The sequence below is a fragment of the Cimex lectularius genome, unplaced genomic scaffold (genome assembly GCF_000648675.2).
Source record: "Cimex lectularius strain Harlan isolate CLEC.00 unplaced genomic scaffold, Clec_2.1 scaffold82, whole genome shotgun sequence".
Lineage (NCBI taxonomy): Eukaryota > Metazoa > Arthropoda > Insecta > Hemiptera > Cimicidae > Cimex > Cimex lectularius.
In genome coordinates, this window is record NW_019392695.1 from 1,336,865 (window position 1) to 1,352,985 (window position 16,121).

The 16,121-nt window shown below is 33.7% G+C and overlaps 1 protein-coding gene across 1 annotated transcript in view; it reads left to right on the forward strand.

Annotated features, from left to right (window-relative positions):
* The first annotated feature begins 2,389 nt into the window (after positions 1-2,389).
* Positions 2,390-16,121, forward strand: part of LOC106664121 — a 70,320-nt gene continuing 56,588 nt past the window's right edge. The window contains exon 1 of the mRNA XM_014389559.2: positions 2,390-2,449. The gene's annotated coding sequence lies outside the window, so the exon portion shown is untranslated. The remainder of the gene's footprint in view (positions 2,450-16,121) is intronic.

Consider the following 16,121-nt stretch of genomic DNA (forward strand, 5'->3'; position numbering starts at 1 on the left):
TTTTTTAATGTGGACTCAGTCTTCCTCAGATTTAAAGATGTTTGTTTAAATAATAAAATATCGTTTATTTTTATGAAATCAGTCAATTTCGAACCGTTTTTACAGCTGACCCGAGGGGAGTTGGTTGAAGTCATCGACCATAACGTTTCAACTGCACTTAAAGCAAAGATTGCTACTGCCGATAGTAATTAAAATCTTTTATTTATTACATAAAATTTATACAGGGTGCTAACTAAAACTTGAGGACGTTATCCTGACATGTCAGATTAGACTAACAAGTCTCTATTGATCAAAATCTGATACTCAATTGAGCCGAGATATTTCATTTTTCAACTTCAATCTTTCACAACTTTATTCTTTAAAGTTTCTCAAACAAAGTAAAAGCAAAATTTTAATAATATATATTTATTCCATCCTGTTTAACAAAAACTACTGTTTATTTTTCACTACCCAGCACACTGATTGGTCGCATCATTTCCAAACAATCCAACATCCTCGAAACTTTTTATTTTTATAGATATAATTAATGTTGTATCTGCAGTATTTCTTTATCAATATCAACATTGGTTTCATTACAAAATTGCCCTCTTCGTTACTATAGGATAAAGATCTCTTTTTAACTGATATAAGAGAAGCGAATTTCCGTTCTAACTTTAAGTTATTCTTTACTTTACGGACTACCAAAACATTCATTATCAAGTTGGCATAAATTTGACTTTTCGAATAAAATACCGTTGAAATAATATACAAAGAAAATTAAAGCATTGACAGTTTAGCATAAAACAATACAGCAAAGCTAGTCAGTGAATGCATCCAAAATCTTCAAACCTGAGGAAAAACAATAACCCGATGACATTGTGGTGGACAGGGCACAAAGGAGGTTTGGGTAACGAAAAGGCAGGCACACTAGCCAGAGAAAGATCTGCAAGACCATAGGTCCTGAACTTATTCTTAACACAAACAGAGAATCTTCCATTATACAATGGATCCAAAAAGGACAGGAGAAGTGGATAAACTCGAGTTCCTAGGCATAGTAAGCTTATGTTAAAACAACCCTCACCAAGACTGGCAAATTCACTGCTGTAGTTGGAGAGGGCTAAACTCAGAGGAGAACTGCGGTCACTGCTATCTGAGAAAACATCTGCACATGAGTATATTCAGTCGCATTTGTTGCATTTTCAACGAGTCCAGTCATAGGAGTAAAAAACAGCCAGCTACATCTTCTAATGTGATGCAACTGCTGCATGGAGACATAACCTGGGACACAAAAAATGTAATAATTAATATAAATATAAATAGTTGCAAACGACGATCAATGATTTATGACTCATTAAAAGAAGGATCGATTCGACAGACTGAACTAAGGAACTAGGAAAGTACAATAAGCCGGATGGCTGCAGTGCTTGGAGTACATAAACCCTCCATCTCCCAGTCTACTATTATCATCACAATCCGATATGGATAAACGGAATTGCAGTTTGGGGATCATCTCAATGGAGACATAAACTGGGTTACAAAGAAAATCCATGAATATAAATAGAACCAACGATGGTCAATGATTTATAACTTATTAAAAGAAGGATCGATTCGACAGACTGAACTAAGGAACTAGGAAAGTACAATAAGCCGGATGGCTGCAGGGCTTGGAGAACATAAACCCCATCTCTCAGTCTCCTTCTATCATCATCATCATCTGATTTGGACAAACGGAATTGAAGTTTGGGGGACATCTCAATGAAGACATAACCTAGGAATTGGAAATTTCAAAGAAAGCCCTGGGATTGGAATGCAGCGACGACATTCAATGACCTAGACTTTTTGTGAGAAGGATGAAGTCGATTGTACTGAACTAAGAAACTAGGAAAGTTCAAGCTTGAAGGTTGCACTGCCTAGGGAACAAAAACCTCCATGTCCTAGTATCCATCACCATCATTATCATCACTATCCGATATGGACAAACGGAACTGAAGTTTGGGAATCACCGAACAAATTTAATACATGGAAAATACATTCCATCAAATCAAAAATACTAATCCCATTTATAATTGATATTATTAAATCCCTTCACGCCAATCCACTAGTCCAACAGCTTTGTCCTAAAACTCCTGGAAATTCCGTCGTTGGAAGAGGCTGTGGCTGAGAGATGTCTTGAGAGATTGGACTCAATGTGAGGCTGGCGGCTTCTATCAAGTGTAACTTGTCACTATGTTATCTCAAGTGCTTGTTGCCGCTAAAAATCACAGTTGAAATGGCTCTTGAGTCCGTAATCTCGGCCGTAAGAAAAAGGAATGGAGAAAGGGAACTGTAAAATAGTTGTTACAGGGGAAAAGCAAATGCTGTAAATGCAAGGTGAGAGGGGGGTCTCGTAGATGAGGGGTGGAAGTGGGGTTTGTGCGCTCAGTGCTATCTCAGCCCAGTCATAGTGTGCATCTCACCGATTTTACAACTCGTAAGTCACTTTCTCTTCATTCTTTCAACTTCTCTCCACCTCCACGAATCACTTTCCACTAACGCTAGGAGGCTAACGCAGTCCCTAGATTTATTGAGATCTTAAGACTCGTACTTTTTTGCGGTTGAACTTCGAATCAATTTTCTAGCTCGGAGACCACAAAAAGGTTAGAGTTCTTAAGAATAAATTATAATTTCGTCTGTACGCTCTTATCTTCCTGAATTAACGAGTCACACTCTCTTTTTTATTTTTTCTATTTACATTTTTTTTAAATTGACAATCCGTTTGTGACAATCACCGGGTCATAGGTCAAAAGGAAAATTCAGTGCATCGAGTCTAGTATGATCTTTTTTTTGTCTTGGGTGCGGAGCTCTACGCATTTTGTCTTAACCGTTCAAATCTACGGCCGTTTCCGCATACGAAACTTCTCTTTAGTATTCACGGGCTGGAGGGTCGTCATTTCGAATTCCAGTGCAAATAACAGTGTACGAATTTTTACCACTACTAATTTAACACATTTGAATCAAAACAACTCGATGTCATTTTATCAAATGTCTCAAAAGCTAGTCAATATTGACCTTATTTTACATAAAATTCACCTATATGGGATATGTAGTGAACGTTATTCTTCTCTGTTTTCAAAATGACCTTAAACGTTTCAAATTTTGAAAGATGTTTATTAACTTTTTTTAGAATTTTATTTCTTGTTCTGGCGTCCCACCGGGCTTTCTTTTAGGACCGCTATTGTTTATTTTTATTGATTGACGATATTGATATTATATCTTCCTTTTCTCCTTTCTCCTGTCAATTTTCTTCTTTTTAAGCCCTCAGGACATATAATTCTCTTTCGGAAACATTACGTTGGTTTCGTGAAAAAACGGGTTGCTATCATATTTAAATTTATAGAACTTAGAATTTCAATTATGATTAAATTTCAGATGACCTTCTAAGAGCTGAATTATTTTATATTTTGACAAAAATGTTCGAATATACAGGTACTTTTTTTCAAATGCTTTTATTTCATACCATCTCTTAAGTCTTTTTAATGCTTTAAAGAAAGGGTTAATTTGAAGTTGATGAAGCTTAATTGGAAGGGCTCTCGTTTAGGACAGTTACTCTTTCTTTATTAACGATATTGATTCTTAATTTTCTTATGTTAATTTTCGTCTTTTTAAGCCCTCAGGATATAATTTTTGGACAAACTTCTCTTTCGAAATCATTCGGACTTTATATAACTTGGAATTTCAATTATGATTAAATTTCCAATGACCTCGTAAGAGCTGAATTATTTTATATTTTGAAAAAAGTTCAAATATGCAGGAACTTTTCTTCAAATGTTTTTATTTCATACCATCTATTAAGTTTTTTTTATCGCTTTAAAGCAAGGGTTAATTTGATATTAAAAAGTGTTTATTTGAAAGTTAAAACGGCTAATTTGATATTAGAAAAGCATAATTCGAAAAGATACCGTTTCTTTTATTTTTAACGATAATGATTCGTTCATTTCTTCTGTCAATTTTCTTCTTTTAAAGCCCTCAGGACATAATTCTTGGGCAAAGTTCTCTCTCGGACTTGATTTGACTGTAGACGGTTCAAAATCCTGTCTTTCTACTGAGGCTTTTAAAAGAGTCTGCTCTTATTAGTATTAATACTAATCTTGATTTAAATGTCTATTATGTTAAAGACAAGGAATCATGTTTCAGCCTGTCCTTTTCACTCCGTACTTCATCGACAGTAAATAAAATTTTTAGTAACTAGTGTTATCATCACATGAGTGATATGATAAGTGATTGCTACTTTAAAAGCAGTGAAGAAATAATGATATCCATGTTGTTCTAAAAAATTTAAGAAATATTTGTTCCGTTTATAGGCGTTAACTCACCTGAGGAAGGATTTAAAAAAAATCCTTTTTAAAAAAATTTTTTTTTTTTGGATGATCTATTATCCCACCTTTGAGAAGGAAAAATCATTAACAAATTAAAGTAGCAATCACTTATCATATCACTCATGTGATGATAACACTAGCTACTAAAAATTTTATTTACTGTCGATGAAGTACGGAGTGAAAAAGACAGAAGTGTTGAGGTCGAAATATAAGAAAACATCTTAATTTAATTTTATATAACTTTTAATTTTAATTATTTTTCTTGTGGTCTTCTAAAAGTCCAATTATTTTATAATAACAAATCTCAAATAAACAGTATATATACAATATACCATAGCACAAGTGGTTAGAGCAAAGGCGTATTGAGCCGAAGGTCGTGGGTTCGAATCCCGTTCTTGACACTGACTTTTTCGTTTCAACCAATACCTTACATAAAGATTAATTAATTGAAAGAAGTTATTTCGTCAATCGGACCACGAAATATAATGGAATATGTATACAGTTCTTTGTTTACCATAAAATTTTACAAAAAAAAAAAAAAATAAATTCATGTGTACATAGATTTTATACGTTTAGTAACTTAAGACAGTTTACATGGTCTCTCTAGACCGTTAGAGGAGTTTTGAAAATACCATGCCAAAATTTTCATAAAAATTTCAAAATACAATTCAAATTATTCAAGATATACAGGGTGTCCTTTTTAGATGGTCTGGCTGAATTTCTCTTGAACCAATGTCACTAAAAAAAAAAAGTGTTTAATATTTTTTAGTCTTGTTTTGACATTTTTAACTTTTTTGGAGAAAAATTATACAGGGTACCTCACGCCCAGATCAAATTCAAAACCTCAAATACGACCCTATACATCCTGACACATCATTTTAAAGGATTTTTCCCGTAGGCTAGAAGTTTTATTTTTTTATTTCCCATCAATCTTCCACCCAGTCTAGGCAGACTTCTAGATCGTTGAGAAAAAGTGTAAACAAAAGTGGACTAAGAAAGGCACCCTGCCTCATAAACCGTTTTTATAATGGTTTACCATCTCCGGAGTTTTTTACCCTAGACCTTTATTACTCAAAATAACCCGTTCTTTTAAGCAATAAAACTATTAGGATTTCGAAAAGCCTTATAAAAACTGTATATTTGAGATTTTTTATGAAAATTATCTACAATTAAAATCAAAAGTTATATCAAATTAAATATAAAAATAAATACCAATTAATTATTCCTTTTATTTAAGGTTTTAGGTATAATTAATTGGAATAATTAATATGGTCAATTATATCGATATCACATATGGATAATAATAAATTATTCATCTTTTTATTTGAGATTTTTAAAAAATCATAAAATGGGTTCTTATCTAAAATATCATAAGAAAATTAATCACCATTAAAATTAAGAGATATGTAAAATTATGTATTAAAAACAAATGATTCTTCTAATAATTCGAGATTTTTTAAAATTGAAATAATTATTTTATCGTTAAAAAAATCTCGAATTAATAAAACAACCATTTATTTGTTTTTATATTTAATTGTATACAAATTTGATTTTAATTGTGATTAATTTTCGAACGGTCTACGTTAAATTATGTAACGAGCTATGTAAAATTACGTATTGACAACAAATGATTGTTCTAATAATTAAATTTTTTTTAAAATTGAAATAATTATTTTACAGACAAATTATTTTATAGTTAAAAAATCTCGAATTAATAAAACAACCATTTATTTGTTTTTATATTTAATTGTATACAAATTTGATTTTAATTGTGATTAATTTTCGAACGGTCTTCTAAGCGTTCAATTATTTTATTTTTTGAAAAAATACTCAAACATGAATTTTCTTCACATGCTTATATTTCATAGCATCTTTTAAGTTATTTTAATGCTTTAACAAGGGGTTAATTTTCAATTATAAAGGTTCAATTTCAAAGTAAAATAGGTTAATTTGAAGTTAAAAGGCCTAATTTGAAGTTATAAAGGGTTAATTTTACGATAAAAGCTATATACATTTATTATCTCTTGTCTGTGATGGCTGTATTATTGTACTTATTTCAGTATTTGGCAAGTTCACTTTGCAAATGCAAGTTAAATAGCGTCAACTGCGGATTCCTTAAAAAAAAAATTATTTGAAGTTGCAAGTTTAACCTAATTTACCCATGTACCTCGTCAAGCTCTAGGCAAGGAATCGTAATTAAAAATACAGAAATAAATAATTAGGTCTCTTGGAAGGAAGAAGGTGCTGATTACAATACTAGGAATGACACCTGCATCTATGCGTTGTAAACAGATAATTTCACATACCTCCTCCCCTCAAAGATGAACCCTGGGGTTTCTAAATTTACTTCGTTTTCTATATCTACAATATTTTTCATAAAATATCTTTCTAATTTCTTAGAGCTAATTAATTATACAACATATGATGTTTAAAATTAATACAAGATACAGTGTACATGCCCATATGGTAGGATAGATAACATATTGGTGGGCATGTTTATTTAATTAAAGGTATTCGGCGAAATCTTCCTTAGGTTGATGATCCCTGAAGATTGCTTCGGTGAAATTGATAGTTTTGCACCAAGGTGGGTTTTCCATAAGTGAACGATTCGAAGATTAGTGATTTGTTTTTGTACATCATTTCTTCATTCTTAGCTTTAATGAGAAATATCCCTTCCATGGTTTTAGTTTCGATGAAATTATCTTGTCTTGATGTTATCAGGGGTTGTGGATATCGCCAGAAATTGGATGATTTCCGGAATAAACATTAGTTGATTATCCTCGATTGTGAGTTCACTGGTTTCCAGTCAACAGTAGTTCTTCTGTACAAGAATCTTGATGGGTGGATATTAATGACACTATGCGTTGTAAACAGATAATTTCACATAACTTACATATTTATATTTATTGCATTTCAAATTTATTTATTATTTATTTATTCGTCATGGTAGACACATATTATTAATTTCGTCTAGTTCCAACTAGTGTTTTACATTTTTTAGACGCTACTCGATTTCTGTTTTTGTTTCTTTGGCAACCTACGGGGAACACTGTGTGAAACGTATGGACGATATTTTCCACTTAATTTTTCCGTACATATCCGTCAAGCCGTCGAAAATTTTCCGCCTGGGCCGTCCCGAGTGAATCGAAATACAACAAACGGACCAAATAAGAAAAAAAAAATAATGTGACACAGTTCAGTATCCTTTCGGACCTCTTGTCGTTTTGGAACTGACAAGATCAATGTCACTGGCATCCAAACATCGCAGGTAACTGTAACTTTCGGATTACGTGACATGCACGTGTCTCAGGTGTTCTTCGCACATTCGCAGAGTTTTGTCGTCGCGACTATCTTTGATGTTCACGCGGTCATCGCTCGTGAGGAGGGGCCCTGTTGAATAATTCCCGTCGAGTGAAATAGCGACTGAACACGCTTGATGACTTCAAAAGTGATTCCGGAACGAAAAACCCAACCCACTGTCCAATAAGTGCAATTTTGTTTTTGGAAAAAGCTCATGGAAAAGGAAAAAAATCAGTGTTTTCCTTTAGGCACGATCCTCGGGCGAAAACGGAACTTCAAAAGGTCCCATGTTTTTTGGCCCTCAAGCGGAGTGTGTCACGGGATTGTAGCGTTTTTTCCTCCCCTGGGTTTTGTAAAATCTTCATAAATGACCAATAGAACATTGAACTAAGAAGTAAAGTAAGTGTCCAAGTTTTTTCCCGTCTGGTCGCATTCTCCGAGAAGAGATCTCCCAATTTCCCAGTGATTGTAGAACAGTACGAGCTTGCCTTCATCAGTGTGACTTGCAGCCGCGATCGATACACCAATGACAGTCTTTCCGTCTGTTGACCTCTCGTCGTCGACCCTCTCCATTTTCTCATTATCCACCGTCCAAAAATAGAGCTAAAACGGAAAACTTTAAAAAATAATATACGAAGAAGTAAAGACTGGTGAAGAACTATACCAAGTCTACAAGATGCAGTTGGGTTGTTTCTGTTCTTCCTGTCCGTCTGTTCGCATTTCCCGAGAAGAGATCTCCCAATTTCCCAGTGAGTGAAGAACAATACGAGCCTGCCTTCATCAGTGTGACTTGCAGCCGCAATCGATACACCAACGACAGTCTTTCCGTCTGTTGTCCTCTCGTCGTCGACCCTCTCCATTTCCTCATTATCCACCGTCCAAAAATACAGCCAAAACGGAAAACTTTAAAAAATAATTTTGACCGAGTGATTTCATATTTATCAAATAACATTACAGCGCTAGAGTTAATGTGCGCACATTTGCAGACCTAGGAAATTTCCATAGGTATATTTTCTCTCGAGATTTAATCTTTATTAAGAAATTGAGGGCTTTTGTAACACAGCCTTTGAATTACAACCGCGCAAAAATTATTCTATAATAATAATAGTTCAGGTCATGAAATTAGAAGTCTGACGACAAAGAAAATTGTGATTATTACGAGTGTAATTGTACAGGACACATAATTTATGTGTAGGGAGAAAGTTTCAATTTTCTTATTCGCCATAATACTTGTATTTTGAATTTTGATTCGTAATGTCTGAAATTTTATTTGTAACATTCTAAAACCCCGAATTATTTATTTTTCTCATTGCTCTTTTAAGCGTGCAGAATTCAGTATTTCCGGCTGAAAAGTGAAATTTTGTTGGAAGAAATTACGTTGTACACTGACTTTTATTATCAAGCCGGGCTTTGTCAGCCTATGAATTGCTATGTAAATTCATTTTACGGCATCAACATTTCAAGAGTACACGAATGAAGTCCTCTAATGTAGCCAGTCCTTTTCACAGGCTCCGGAGAAAGTGATCAAAACTCAAATCCTAAGTAGGGCGGTTTTAACATGGGGAACTTTTTAAAGACCTCTGCCGAAGAAGTCCCCCGCGAACTCTGAACTTTCTTATACGGCCACATCGATGCGAAACGTTCGAGGACCAACTTTCATTTCGAAATTTGGAAAACTTAAAAACTTGAAAGTCAATAGCTGGCGATCTCCTACGAGAAATTTTCTACGCGGATTTTGCATAACCTCTGTTTTATTGTCCGAGATAGGATATTACCAGGCACCGTCTGGTTAGTTAATTATCTAGATTGAATTAAATAATTACAACACCCAAAATCTTTTCCTTAAGAATTACACTATTAATTCAAAACCTTCCTGTAAGATATTAAAATTTTCTTTCAATTTCGCATTAAAAACATTAAATATGAATGGTAATAGTGACAAAGAATCATATAATTAAGCTAAATTTAACTGTTATTTCCAATTGTATGAGATATTTAAAAAATGAAAATTCAGTGCAAATAAATTTAAAAGGAAAATCCCAGTAATAATTGAAAAAGAACATTTAAGGACAGAAGATTGCAAGTTAGAAAATATATGGAGAATCTCCAATTCAAAGTTTTAATTTGAAAAAATTAACAGCAAATACTAGTAAAAAATTAAAGAAGTTAAAAAGGACTAGTTTGAAGTTAAAAATTGTTAATTTGAAGAAAAAGCTATAATATCGCACTTTATGCTTGTTTTTTCAAATAATTTAATATTTTATATTTATTATCATATATTAATGATATGTAACAAACATCCAAAAACACCAATCAAATTTTATGTTCATCCTAATTGCAACACGATAAAAAATTGTGTATGTGACTTTCTCACGCCGTGTCCATCTTAACACTCCTCTCCCTCTCCCTCACCCTCTCCCTGTTTGTCTCTTTATCTATCTGTCTCTGGCTCTGTCTGTCTCTCTATCTCTCTTCCTGTCTGTCTGTCTGTATGCCTCTCCCTCCCTCTCTCACCCTCTCTCTCTCTCTCTCTCTGTACCCCTCCTATCTGTCTCTATTTCTGTCTGTATATATCTCTCTACCCCCTGTCTGCCTCTCTCTACCCCCCGATCTCTCACTCTCTCTTTCTACTCCCTATCTGTCTCTACGTCTGGCTGTATGTCTCTCTTTCTCTCTCTCTCACTCTCACTCTCTCTCTCTACCCTCTGTCTGTCTCTATATCTGTGTGTGTATATATCTCTCTCCTCTCTCTCTCTCTCTCTCTGTTTCAATCATTCTATCATTCCTTCTCTCACCTCTCTCTTTGCCTCACTATCTGTTTCTGACTGTCTGTTTCTCTCTGTCTGTTTCTCTCTGTCTCTCTCTCTCTCTCTCTCTCTCTCCTCTCTCTCTTTCTCTCTCTCTTTGTACCCCTCATATCTGTCTCTATTTCTGTCTGGATATATCTCTCTTTCTACCCCCTGTCTGTCTCCCTCTCTACCCCTCGATCTCTCACTCTCTCTCTTTCTACACCCTGTCTGTCTCTATGTCTGGCTGTATGTCTCTCTTTCTCTCTCTCACTCTCTCTCTACCCTCTGTCTGTCTCTATGTCTGTCTGTCTGTCTGTCTCTCTCTCTCTCTCTCTCTCTCTCTCTACTCCTTTGTCTGTCTGTGTGTGTCTCTCTCTCTACCCCCGTCTCTCTCTATGTCTCCCTATCTCTATCTCTCTACCCCTTTGTCTGTCTCTATGTCTGTGTGTGTGTGTGTGTGTCTCCCCCCTCTCTCTATGTGTCTCTCTTTCTCTACCTCCCTGTCTGTCTCTATGTCTCTCTCTCTCTCTCAACATCTCCCTCCCGCCGCCCCTCCCTCTTCTCCCATCATCTCTCTCTCTCCCTCCCTCTCTCTTCTCTGTGCGTATGAAGAAATGTTAATTAGCCAAGCTCGTCGTTGTATCATGACTGATCGTGAAAGTTCGGCCGAGATCTAACCGGCAGCGAACAGTCACGCACTAAATGGCATCCGTTTAAACTTATGCAGACCAATTAAAATATTGAGTCTTGTTCGTATATTCGCACAGTTTCTAGTTGTTTCGGATGAGACGGACGTCTTGCTCTCGTCGAAGACGACCGCCTTTTGTCCATGTATATGCCCGGTCAAATTGTCCATCGTTAAAATCGGCAGTACCAAAGTGATTCGATAATGCGCGTTCGCGGCCCCCGGTCCTTAACTAGGAAGTAACAATTTGAAGGAGATACTTTCGCCTCTGTCGGCCGAATAACAGGGCCCCAATCTATAACCGAGGTTTACCGCAATTTCATTTCAAAGAGCTGAATCTCTTCCGGCCTCTTCAGGTAGCAATTACCATTTGTACACACCTAACGGCCTATAAAGAACATAATATACAATTGTGATTTTTTCCCCGATAAACAGCTACACTGAAACATCGACCGGTACTTTTTTCGTTTTGAATTTAAGAAATTAAATATTTGTCGCATAACGTTTTGTTTTTGTATCCAAGTATATTGACAAACGCACTCGAACTGAGAAGTATTGCTGAACTGAGAGCAGAAGATTTGTCTTTCGTTATTTTGAACAGTTTGACGAAAGTGAATCTGAAAAATTTAGAAAGGCGATTGAAGAACAGAAGGGAAATTTTAAAAAATATTTAGAGGAAGTAACGGAAATAAGCAAGCCAATTTTCGATTGTTTTAGCAACATAAGTTTTGTTTTTGTCTTAATTAAGCTTTACTCATTTTAATTATTAGGTACTTATTCAGTTTTTCTACAAATATGTTTTATATATATATATATATATAATTAATTCTTAAAACTACTTTGTCCATATTTACACGGGTTTAAATAGCCCAGGTCACTTAATAATAAGCGAAATGGCCCTCTTAGAAAGCTTCCCGAGTTGGAGAAAAAGAAAACACCCGAGGCACACTTGGAAATTGAAGTCTTATGAAAAATACTGAAAGGCAAAACCGACCACAAACCGCTCGCAAAGAAACAAGTGAATGAAGTATGCCTAGAACCTTGACCCTGACCTAACTTTCACTGCATACTTTTTTAAAAAGACTGGTTTTTGATTTCTACTCCGGCAACCGATCGAACAGGTTTCTGTAAATCCAGGCTGTCTCCGATGTTTCCGCGCTTCCTTTTCCCTTCTACGTTTTTTTTTTTTTTTAAATGGACCACTAGCACGTGTCGTTCGACTTTTTGACATTTCGAAAACTACACGATTTAACGTTTATTAAAAAAATACATTTATAAAGCTACGCAATGTATCGAATAAAAAAAGGAAAAAACAATGCGTGCATTTTTATGCGATAACCTTTAAATGCACGTTCTCGAATAAAAATAATTTCATTAAGGAAATGCATACAAAACTGGTCGTCATTTATGTCTTTGTGGTAATGTTAGTCTCTGCATAAAGAAAATACATAAAAAATAATTGGGCTCTTACGTAGGTTTTTCCGTCAAATTAACCCTTTTTACCTACAAATTAAACTTTCTTAACTTCTAATAACGAATTATATCTTCAAACGAACCTTTTTTAATTTCAAATTAACATTTTTTAACTTCAAAAACTTTTTTTACCCAAAATTAACTTTTTTAATTTGAAATTAACACTTTTTAACTTAAAAACATTTTTTAACTTCAAAACTTTTAAAAATTCAAATTAACCTTTTTAATTTCAAATTAACACTTTTTAATATAAAAACCTTTTTCAACTTCAAATTAACCTTTTTAATTTCAAATTAAGACTTCTTAACTTAAAAACATTTTTTAACTTCAGAACCTTTTTGTACTTCAAATTAACCTGTTTAATTTCAAATTAACACTTTTTTCATTAAAATCATTTTTTAGCTTCAAATTAACTTTTTGCATTGGAAATTAACACTTTTTAACTTCAAATGAACCCTATCTATCTTGAAATTAACCCTTTCTTTAATGCATTAAAAAACAAGAGATGGTAAAAAAAAGGATTTCTTATCTAAAATACTGCACTAAAATTAATTATAACCAACATTAAAAATCTTTTAAAATATAAAAAGATTTTTTTGCAAAATAAAATAGTTAAAATAGTATTTTTTTTTTTAAATGAGTACTCTGGATCAATTGCAATCACAACCTTTGGCAATGTTAGGACTGAGTCGGTCTTCAAAGAAATTTGAAACCGTCTGTGAAATTCTTAATTATGTCGATCTGAAGACATATATAAGACTGTTTTGCCCTGATGATGACCTGAAAATATGTCGAAAGCTTAGCATTAACATCTGAATTTTCTTTTTCATAAAGGCTATACCGTGATCAGAAGTATGTATGAGTAGAAAATACATCTAACACTAAAAAAACCTTTTTAATTTCAAATTACCCCTTTCTTTAAAGCATTAAAAGACTTAAGGGATGGTATGAAACATAATTTCTATATATTTAAATTTTTTTTCAAAATATAAAATGGGATCGTAAATAAAACACCACATGAAAATAAATTCCAATTATGACTAACAATTTTGTAAACTTCAATATAAAAATAAATGGTTTTTAATTTTTTAAATATAAAATAATTGGTCTGTAAAACAATTAAATTATTTTTACAAAATCTTCAATTAATAAAAGAAGAATCATTTGTATTTTTATTAAATTATATTTATGATAAAAAAATCTCAAATATATAGTTTTTATAATGCTTTAGCCATCTTAATTTGAAAATAAAAACGTTTAATTTCAAAGTAAAAAAGGTGAAGGGTAAAAAAGTTAGGAGACAGTAGAGCATTATGCAAACTGCATATTTTAGATTTTTTTATCTTAAAATAACTTAAAATAATTGTGCGTTTAGAAAACCACAAGAAAATCAATAAAAATAAAAATTAAGTTATATAAAATTGTATATGAAAACAAATGATTCCTTTTTTAATTTGAATATTTCAAAAATAAAAAAAGTTCTTATTTAAAATACAGCATGAAAATTAATTACAATTAAAATTGAATGTTATATAAAATGAATTATAAAAATAAAGGATTCTTCTTTAATTCGATTATTTAGACAAATATATAATGAATTCTTACCTAAAATACAGCAAGAGAATTAATAACAACATAAATTAAAAGTTATATAAAATTATATATAAAACAAATGATTCTCATAGTAATTTAATTTTTTTAAATATAAAATAAGTGATCCATAAAACAATTAAATTATTTTATATTTAAAAATTAACTAATAGCAGAAGAATCATTCGTATTTATATTTATTATTATATAATTCTTACTTTTAATTAACCTTTTATAATTTCAAATTAACCCTTTTTAACTTCAAATTAACTTTTTATTAAGTTCAAAGTAACCCTTTTAACTTGAAATTAACCCTTTTGACTTTAAATTAACCGTTTTTATCTTCAAATTAACCTTTTATTAAGTTCAAATTAACCATTTTTAATTTCAAACTGACCCTTTTGACTTTAAATTTACCATTTTTCTTCAAATTAACACTTTTTAGTTTCAATTTAGTCTTGATGAAAAACTGGTCGCTATTTTCGTTCTTGTGGCAATTTTTTTAGTCTCTGCACTTGTGATACTACCATCGATCATATGCTCCCTCTTCTTAGTGCCATAAAAATGCGGATAAACCAATAAAAATTCCGACATCGCCAGTCGCGACTCGGACTGAAATTTTTTCCACGTCTTACCATCGTTTCTGGAAGGGTCGAACAGCAAAACTGATCCACGCTCGAACCGTCGAATCTCGCCGACTCAGACTTGTTTCCGCTATACGCCATCTTCAGCGAATAACATGTGTCTCGCAGATGAACAACCACTACCGAAATTAAGAATAAAAGTGACTTTATTCTGCTTGTTTCCGTTTTAAGGCTTAGCAAAGATAGTTGGATGTTTCTTAATGTTTTTAACGTAGGACGATTTCATTTATTCGGATATTGTTTGAGCGAGGAGGACCGTCTTCTAAGTGAAAGTGTTCCTCGAACAAAACCTTTTGGACGAATCACGTCTTCATCCTGATACCACAATGAGAACCAGGGAAGAGAGCGCGGATTTTATAATAATCGTGTAATAGTTACCTTTATCGTAAATGGGCCGAAAGCAGATGAATTGTTCTGTTGTTTTCCCTTGATTTCTGAACCGAATAATCTTACAATCACGCGCTAGAAAAAATCTATCTACAGATGCAGAAAAATTCGTCTTGAAAACGACTAACCTCATTTACTCCGTACAATTTACATTTCGTTCGTGTTCCAATTAGCAATTTTAAACAGGGCTGTCTTCAGTATACTCTCGTCTAAATTTATTTCTGGAAGTAATGTTTCGTCATGGGTCGACGAACGTGGTGAAACGCGTCGGAGCAAACCGGCGAGTACAGGCGGACCAAGATGAAGACGGGGTAAATTCACTGGTTCGTCACCCCGTAATTCACGGTATAATTCCATCCACACAAGAGACTTCGCTCATACCGCCTAGGAGTATTCGACATTCATCGGCGTAATTGGGGGATAAGCCCCTCCCTTCGCGCTAATAAATCACATTCACAAACCGGACATCGTTTCACCACCCCATATATTCGACATTCATCGGGGATTTGAACATGCCTTACATTCGCGCTAATAAATTACATTCACACACCACGATTCATTCACATAACACCAGAGTATTAAGTCCCTCCATTCACGGTAATAGTGCACATTAAACAGTGGTTCGTCACCTCGTTGACCTCCGCAAGAAATGTCCCAATTAACCCTTTCGAATCACTTAGCAGATGGTGTTTTGCAGTCCGCTCATGATCATTTTGTTTTTACATATACCAAAAATAGCCCAGATCATGAATTACGTGACCTTGCTTTTCCATCGTGACCTTTGACACCGCTGGTCTTTCCTCGGACCTTGTATGCTAATTATATGGGAAAGGCATAATTTAAAGAACGGTTGCTATTGGCATTTTGCCGTACTGTGTGACGTACAAGTTCCTGAATGAAACGGCCCCAGGGACACGAA